The sequence below is a fragment of the Micromesistius poutassou genome (assembly GCF_964030765.1).
Source record: "Micromesistius poutassou genome assembly, chromosome: 19".
Taxonomy (NCBI): Eukaryota; Metazoa; Chordata; class Actinopteri; order Gadiformes; family Gadidae; genus Micromesistius; species Micromesistius poutassou.
Window position 1 is genome coordinate 9,671,565 of NC_140289.1, and position 8,878 is coordinate 9,680,442.

General features: G+C 43.1%; 1 long non-coding RNA gene across 1 annotated transcript in view; it reads left to right on the forward strand.

The window, feature by feature from the left end:
* LOC311363626 overlaps positions 1–8,828 on the forward strand; it is a 32,375-nt gene extending 23,547 nt beyond the window's left edge. Inside the window, exon 3 of the long non-coding RNA XR_014639027.1 lies at positions 8,718–8,828. This is a non-coding gene — a long non-coding RNA (uncharacterized lncRNA). The remainder of the gene's footprint in view (positions 1–8,717) is intronic.
* Positions 8,829–8,878: the final 50 nt, after the last annotated feature.

The window sequence follows — 8,878 nt, forward strand, 5'->3', positions numbered from 1 at the left end:
AGTTCCACACGCCCTGGAGCGCAGTTAATACACACAGGCTTGCCCTTACTTTTGGTTATTCTTCAAATCAATCCCACCCGTCACAGGGACACCATCTATCTTTGTTTACTCCCTCGGCCATCCCTCTTCTTCTTCCATCTGTCACTTCGCTTCCTTTTAATCTCTCTCTCTCGCTCTCTCGCTCTCTCTCTCACTCGCTCTCTCTTCCCCCTTCTGTCTGTGTACACCAGCCACTGTGTTAATTGCATTCTATTACTCTATTTCTGTCAGAGCCCCTGGGTGCTGCTGCCACCCTCCCCACCACCACCGCCATGTTGCTAGGGTCCTCCACTGCGGATGTGGTACGGAGGAGAGGGGGGCGCCGGGTAGAGGGCACCCGCTGGAGCCCACTACTTCCACAACAAATGCCCACTAACCATAGTTTGATTGGCAAATTAGGGGGCTCTTGGCACCGGCGGAGGTAGGAGTTAGGGGGTGTTCTTTCCAAGCATGGCATTTGGCTGCTATTCTACTCCATTGCAATAAACTTTCCATTGTCTTTTTAGTTGTCTCTTTAGTTTCTCACTGACGGCACTATATTTGTTTGTTTAGCGAAAGAGGAAATCTGCATTTTGTTTATAGGTAGTATTTTCAATGTGTAAAACATTTTAGGAATGAAAATGAATTCCAACTTCTGGTAGCAAATTTGCTTGCAAAAATGTATTGTTGTTTGATTAGGGCTGAGTTAGGCACTGATTTCCCCATTTGATTTGATTTTTTTAGATTCACAATGTGCTGATGTCAATAAGATTCTAATTCAATTGAGGATATTTCTGTCACAATACCCACTGCTTGGATATGAAAAATATTTGCTGATAGCTAAATCTGTCAACCGTAGAGGGAACCCTGTGACTAGTGGCAGGCTATTATTTAAAATGTTCATGTTTAACTCTAAGAACAAGGCCCCAAGCATTACATTTAATAATTTTATTCAACGACACATTAAATGGAATTGGATAAATTGAGTTTCCGGCACAGCACAAATACGATTTTCGAATATATGTTCACATGTCCACATAATAAATAATATACAGCTTTCAATTAGATAGAAAATGTATATTCTGAAGAACCGTCGTGTCTAGAAGATTGGTTTTTAACGCCGGGAAAATCCATTGGGAGTATGGGCAAAATGAATGACACCACAGCATTAGCTTGGCTTCTAGAAGAAAGAGTCTTTAAGTTATACATCGATTTGTTGGTGTTGGGAATTTGACTCTTTAAGTCTTTTGTATGAAATTGTCTGTTTTATGTTTTGCTTTCAATAACTATCCTTATTCCTTGTTTGATAACCTCTTTGTGTAATGGCAGTGGCTCTCCGTCAGAACTCTGTGGTTTTGCTTGGTTGAATGGTGTCGCATCATTCACATTTATTCAAAATAGGTCATCAATCAATTGCCTCCACATGCTCTGTATCGATGGGGGTTTTGTCATGATCAGATGTAAATGCATGCATATTCATATAGAACCGAGCTCTCCGTCTCCACAGAGACCACCCACTGTTTCATTCATAAATGCATCATTTTAATTACATCTATTATATTACCCTTTATTATATAGGGTTAGGGTTAGAGTTATTTTAGTCAAATTGAATACAGATGCTGACACGGACGCGCACATTGTCGTCATATTGTGAAGAGTTAATTTGTTTGCCTTTAGACAGCTGTGGGAAACCGAGATGAGCCAGGTTATTTTAATCATTTAACCCCACAAAAGTCACAAAAAAAGGCATCATTGGGGCCGGACATTTACAGGCCATTTAAAAAAGCAATCCTGCTGGCTGGAGAAATAGAGAAATGTAATTGGATGAAATACTTGTGAGTTTAACACCAGTGCAGGCGTGTGCCATAACCACGTAATAACTTTACCAGAAGTAAGCTCAAATGACATATTCTTAGACCTTAACTAAGAGGGGCAAATTATTTAATACATAAAAGCACATTTATAATGCATAATATGTAAGGGATAATCACCAAGAGGCAGGGCAATAAACAGTTTGATATGCCCGGCTAGTGAACGGCTTACCGGTAACCTTCCACGAGCCGGGCATATCAAACTATGGTAAGCCGTCCACTAGCCGGGCATATCAAACTGTTTATTGCCCTGCCTCTCGGTGATTATCCCTTACATAATTCAGTTGAAACAACTGAACATCGCACCTTCTGTATTCATGCGTCACCCAGGGATATACCAACTTCAAATGAAAGGCCCCCAATGTCCCCCAAATATGACTGAAAACAATCGAGAAAAAAGGAAAGACACTTTTACCCATCCAAGCTCCACTGCCCAGTCTTTCCAGTAATGCAGCTAAAAGGTCAGCTCCTGTTAGACGCTGTTGATTTGCGTTTGACAGTTACAGAAATAGATTTGCTATAGATTTTTTTTTCCCGCAACATCTGCGTTTACACATATTTTATTATTTGAGAACCCACCCACCTCGTACCAAACTAGGATATAAGTTTGGGTATGTAGGACCCTAGCCTATTCATAAATCCATAGATTGGGTATCCATTTGTATTTTATTGCCTCATTTTACCATCCCTTTATGATTGAAATTGATCATAGATTAATCATGATAACCAACAATGATATTACTTGGTCTCAAGCTCCTAAATGGATGCATTTTCCCCTATCATCATTATGTGTTGCTGACTGTTTCATTATGTTTGTAATCCTCCACCTGGAATAAAACAAAATCATGCCCAATCAAGGCAGTTTCACATGAAGCTATACACCAAGACATGCTGTGAATGCAATACATCTTCAAACCTCCTAGCTAGCCTGATACGCAGGTGGGATACAGGGGGTTAACTTTTAGGAGTGTGTTGATTGTCCAACGGCCATATTTGTTCCTGGCCTCTGGACTCATTCCAGGAGCTTCAGCGGCCAGGAGATGGTTCTTTCTGTGAAATAATATTTCACTTTAAAGGCTATTCTGCAATTTCTCTTTCCACTATTGTGGGTGATTTTCTTTTGGCACGCAGGCTCACATATTACCACACAAAGATGTTTCATTGTATGTATGGGGACAATAGAACAATGGAAGATATAAAATATATTGATGCAGTACTTAATATAATAATAAAGAAAATATCCCGAAAAGTCATAACAGAACAACGCTATTTTCAGTGAATGCAGCCATATCCAGCTACTAGTTTTCATAGCAAAGGTGTGTGTGTGTGTGTGTGTGTGTGTGTGTGTGTGTGTCCTTTCTTAAAGTTTGTCCCTTCCTATAGGATTTAAAGCTACGACTTAAGTAATGTGTGGAGGGCAATCTCAAGCTTTATTGTTTACGTGTGTTCGTTTTTAACGAGCGGCAGTTCTGGTCAATTACTCAACCAATAGGCAGTTAAGACACCTATGAGCAGCTTAATGGCCTTCTCCCTGACTTATGGGGTTAAAATGTGGTCAATGGATTTTTGCTCTTTTTCCTTTTTTCCTTTTTTTGGTGCACTGCCCATAATCAATGAGCCACAGGGGGCATATTGTGTCCAGTGGCATTACATTGAGTTGCAGCCTGGAGTGTGGCTTCCATGATCACAGGATAAGACATTAAAAGTTGAAAACTTGACTTGAAAACAACTCAACGGGAGGCTGCTCTTTCGAGGGATAAGATAGTCTGTTGTGTGTGTGTGTGTGTGTGTGGTGCGCTGCTCTTATCGAGGCCCCATTGTTCTCGGGTTTCACTAACGTCTCGAACCACCAGCGATACAAGTGCATGTCTTTAATAACAAAACACCCTGTAGATGTTGAATAACTAGTAGCATCCCCCTACAGAGTGTGTGTGTCTGTGTCTGTGGGTGTGTCTGTGTGTGGCGCTTGGTGGGTTGCAGAGAAGGGAAGAAAAGATGGAACCGAGAGTGTCTGTCATTCTTTGGATGCTGAGCTCTACTTCTTCATACAGTTAACATATTGTGTTTAGCAAGCCTCTAAAATCTGCCTGTTGTTGCGCAGGGAATGGTGCACGCAAACACGTACACAGACACACACATGATGGATTCCTAGGGGACACCCTAACTTTGCCCCTCTTCCTGCATCCAACACTGTGAACAGGGCCAAGCCTATTTACCTCTCCACACAATTAGAATGTTACCTGTGAACGGTGCGCTCAGCAGGTCTCCCCAGTCCCACCCACCTCTTACCTAATGACTGACTGCTGTCAAGGCCAACCAGAATCAGCCTGAGTTCACCAGTCCGACCGGACCCCCTGTGTCTCGGACTGGCCCTTGCCTCCACATGAAAGGCCATGGGAGACTGGATGAGAGGAGTACAGGCTACAGCCACCTGGCCTGGGCTGCTAGAGCAAGAATGGCACAGCAGGTTCTCGAAAATATCACTTGCTTTCTTCATTCATGGCTCCTGCGGACAGTTGTTTTGAATCATGTTGCAACGTGACTTGCAGCTCCACATGCAAATCGTAAAAGTCTGGTCAGATGAGTGCATGTTGAGCCTGGGAGAGAGGCATTTTTCTTGTATTATTCTGCCTCTTAATTGGACTGGAATTGGACCACATCACGTAAGTGTGTGTGTGTGTGTGTGTTTGAGATCCTTCTTCCGTGCACACTGCAGGTATGCAAGTCACATATTGGGTTTAATTTACCCATGCTGTCTCACCCTGAGGCTCTTGCTCTCGCTCTGGCTCTCTCTCTCTCTCGCTCTCGGCTTATTACACACTGCTTGCCCTTACTGTCAGTGCCCACGCCCAGTGGCACCTCAACAGCAGCGTGTGAACAGGATGAGTCACCGTGTCTGCCCAGCCACATTGCCCTAATGACGTCTGTCTGTCTCTTCGTGTGACTGCCTGCTTAATAATGCTTATTATTTCTTTCTGTTAATCAGCCTACAGCAAACTTTGCATTGTTCCCTTTTGGATCTGGTGCAGCCACTGCCATCCCACCACTGTGCTTTTATCAAGTTACTATGCAGTAGGGCGTTCAGCTTGACTCAGGATTTTTCGGACTGTAGGGTTGAGTGATTGGTTTGTATTTCTTATTTCTCGGACTAGCAGTGTTTGGCTTGTACATCTTAATGCATCATGGGATTTTTTGGCGCCACTACTCTATTTTGACAGGACTCAAGACAGTTCTAGGATTGTAAAATCCTAATGCAACATAAATATACAGTTGCCTGGGCTAATGAAAACTTTGTGGCAGTTCCAAACACAACCATGTCTCCCCACTATGACAAATCATTTCACAATGAATCACTAAACCATGATGAAAAAAACATTACTACCAATGCAATAACTAACCTTCCAACTCTCCTATGCTTCTAAAATCAAAGCTGTCTTTGTCAATGTGATGTTGTGGTGTACAAGGAAACAGAGGGATAAAAGAAACGCCATCAATTTGCCAAATTTAATGTCATCCAAGTTTAGACGGCTGTAATACTTAGCAGGCTGGAGCTATTGTTTATTCCTCCCGAATCACTGGATCTGATGGGGAAAATGTCTTTGTATCTTGAATTCAAACCATCTCTCAATGACAATGCCTCTGCTAACCGGGAAAGGATGCATGGAAAGATTTGATGTCTGCCATCCAATTTAACACAGACGTAGACATCCAGTCTTTATTGACAAATCCAAGCCATTTGTAACCATGACGAGGTGGAAAAACAATATTGTGGTTTGCGAAATCCCACCATGTAAGCCAGCTGAGTTTATGGCACCCCTTAGCCCAATCACGTGGTTATTCATAGCAATCATCTAATTACTTTATTATATCAAATGGCCGATTAGGGCCTGTTAATGTTGTGAATTAACTATTAATCAGTCAGATGCCTAGCAGTAGTTGTGATGCTTCAAGGCTGCCGGAGTGTGGGAAATTGTGTCATTTATTTTGGCAGTTATGTTGCATCGATGACCTGACCTCCAGCAAAATTACACTTTAACACCACGATGACGTCAAAAAAGCAGGTGAAGAGACAAGAGAGGTAATCACAGTACAGCTAGCCCCCTATGTTTGAAGTCTGGACACCTGGCATAACACCTGCTCATGATGATTTAAAATGACATCATGGATGACGACTTTCTGCAAGATAATTCCAAAGCTTCTAAATATCTCCATTGCTTCTAATAATCACCTGGAGTTAAATTCAGTCAATATTCTGATGCCATCATTACAACTTAACAATTGTCTTACATAATCATAACCTGCTGCTTTACAATGTTTGATATTACTGGTGACACCCTAAATCGTGCTGCGTACTTCTGGAAAAGAAATAGTTTGGAGAGCCTGCAAGAACAAAATGACGATGAATTTATTAGCACTTTCTGCACCTCAAAGATCTTTTAATTTGCCAAAACTCAGGTGATGGCAATGCAAACAGTCTTGTGTTCATCATTATTTTGTTTAATATCTGCAACGAGAATTCAGATTCTGTGTCTTCACTGGTCTGAACCAATGCAATGTTGATCGACCCAAACTGCTTTAAATACATGGAACATACAAGGAGTTTGCCTTGGCCAGCCAATAACCCAACTTCTTCTCAAGTATTCTGCCTACTAAAAGCTCTGCCAGCCGCATGACACCGATTCAGGCAAAGTGGGCATCCTGCGCTCCTGTCATCTCTCTGTGAAGTCGGGCTGTTTAGTGTCAGCTTTCCAATTGAAGCAAACTTGAGGTCGCCCTCGACAGCACTTAGTGACATTAAGCAGTGATGGGGATACATTCAGTCTGGGCACCCAGGCTGGTTCAGACAGAGGTTAACCGCAAAAAAATGTTAAGTGAGTTAGCTGTCAGGCTAATTGGTCGGCCATGGATGCACAGGGTCACCCCCGCGCTGCCATTATTCTGGTCTTCTTCTTGCTTACTGACCATATATCTCTTCCTCCGAGTTCCTTGTTCATGTCCTTTTTGTCCTTTTTTTCTATTTTGTATCCTTTTTCCTCTCTTAATCTCTCATTATGTACAATTATCATTCTCCGCAGCAGCAGAAAAAGGCACTCAGACCTGTGTGCTGTGCGTGCATTTGTGTTTAGGATTTGTCTCTATAAGACAAGCTTGTTTGTTGTTCTGCTTGTTTCTCTGTAAGGTACCCTCCGAACTCTGGAAAGGGGCGCATACGAAACATCCAGATCAATGAATTGTGATGTTGTTCTTTGAAATGAATGTTGACAGAATTGGAGGTGCAATCATATTCTTACCTGATTGGTTGTTTTTTAGCCAGCGGATTGAAACATTTTGACAGCCTACTGTCTAAACGCACTCCATTGCTCATTTTGAAGAACTTGGATTTACAGATAGCTGCTGGAATGTAATTTGATTAAGTTGATCATTTTTACTTCATTGTTTTACAGAAATATCGCCTACTGCTAATTAATTATACAAAGAAAATATATATCTTGTAAGTTGATACAATTCATCCAGTGTAGTGAGTCAACATAATCTTCCCTCCTCAATAGTAATACATCAGCCCCCGCAATCAACAGCAGATTGCGTGGCAACACATTATTGGAAGAGTTCACCGTCTCTGCTGCGAAAGCAATGCCATTTTACTAGAGCTGAGTGATGCCTAGACTTACGGACAACGTTTGTCTCATGTGCTTCAAACTGTTTTTAATATTTGTTGTTGTGGCGGCACTCTCTATGCGGTCCTTACCAACCAGCTCACTGGAACAACGCGTAGCACAACTCTCACCTTCACTTGATCAGCATGAAGGCGCCAGCCATGTGTCAAAACAAAGTGCCTTCTGGGCAGCTACAGTGCACTGTGGCACTACTGCGGCAGATGTGTGTGTTTCATCTGATATCTTTAACAGTAGGCTCGTAGTTGGACATAACTGTGGCAGGGCGGGAGACCCCCCCCCCCCCCCCCCCCACACACTACAGATTGATGTGCTGGGTATTTTCTAATGTCTACAGCCTCTCTTTCAGATTTTCCCGTATCCAAACGGCCTCTAGGTCATTTTTATGATTCATGATTTGACTTGCACAGAGAGACATGTGCGCCTTTTTCTTCGCAACGTAAAAACACACAAGCATACACAACTATGCACCGGTCTTGTCCGTTATCACCATGGCAACACAACATGGCTATGTGAAGGAAGCTGCAGCCTGGGCTCGGATGGAGTCTCTCACAGTTGTGGAAGTCATGCACCGTTCAGTTCAGTCCTTTAGTGTTACAATTGAGTTTTTTGTTCCGTTAATCATGTCATATCATGTTCGATGTGTCTTACGTGATCTAATGGTCGTTAATTTAAGTGTCTTGTTCTGGAGGAACCTCTTTTTATCCTGTGTCCATTTGGTCCATATGTCTGTCTGGTACAGAGTTTGTTGCATTGGGACCCGTCTGAATGCGCTTCTGAAGGCAGACGGTGGTTTAAACAACAGCTGCCCACCATTCAGTCCCTTCCATCTCCATCAGGCCTCCTGAAGGCATAGACCTCAGGAAACACACAGAGCGTTGAGTTGAAAGAGGATTTCACAATAATGGTGATTGGTGATGATTTTGTTATTCACGTTTGTGTGCCCGGTTCCCCGCACATTGGGTTATCTCAAAGGCCCAATTATGTGTATTGTCTCACTGAACAATGCTGAGGCAATATGTCTGATTGGTATCACTGTTTTCAGACCATTACCCCGTAGTTTGCTTTTGTTATCGTTCCTTTTGGTTCTGTTCTTTCTTTGTTTCTTGTTTTTCCCTTAGTATTGAACCCTTCTCTCTTCCCTCCCTCCCAGCAGCGCCCTGAACGGCGGCCCTGAGGTTTCTTCTGGCCCCTCCTCCATCGCCATGATGCTGGTCTTCACCTGAGCCCCTCCTCACCTCCTTCCCGACCATCCCCTCCCCCCCCCCTCCCCATTCCCCTTCCCCCTTCCCCCCCCCCCGCCCCCCCCCCCCCTGA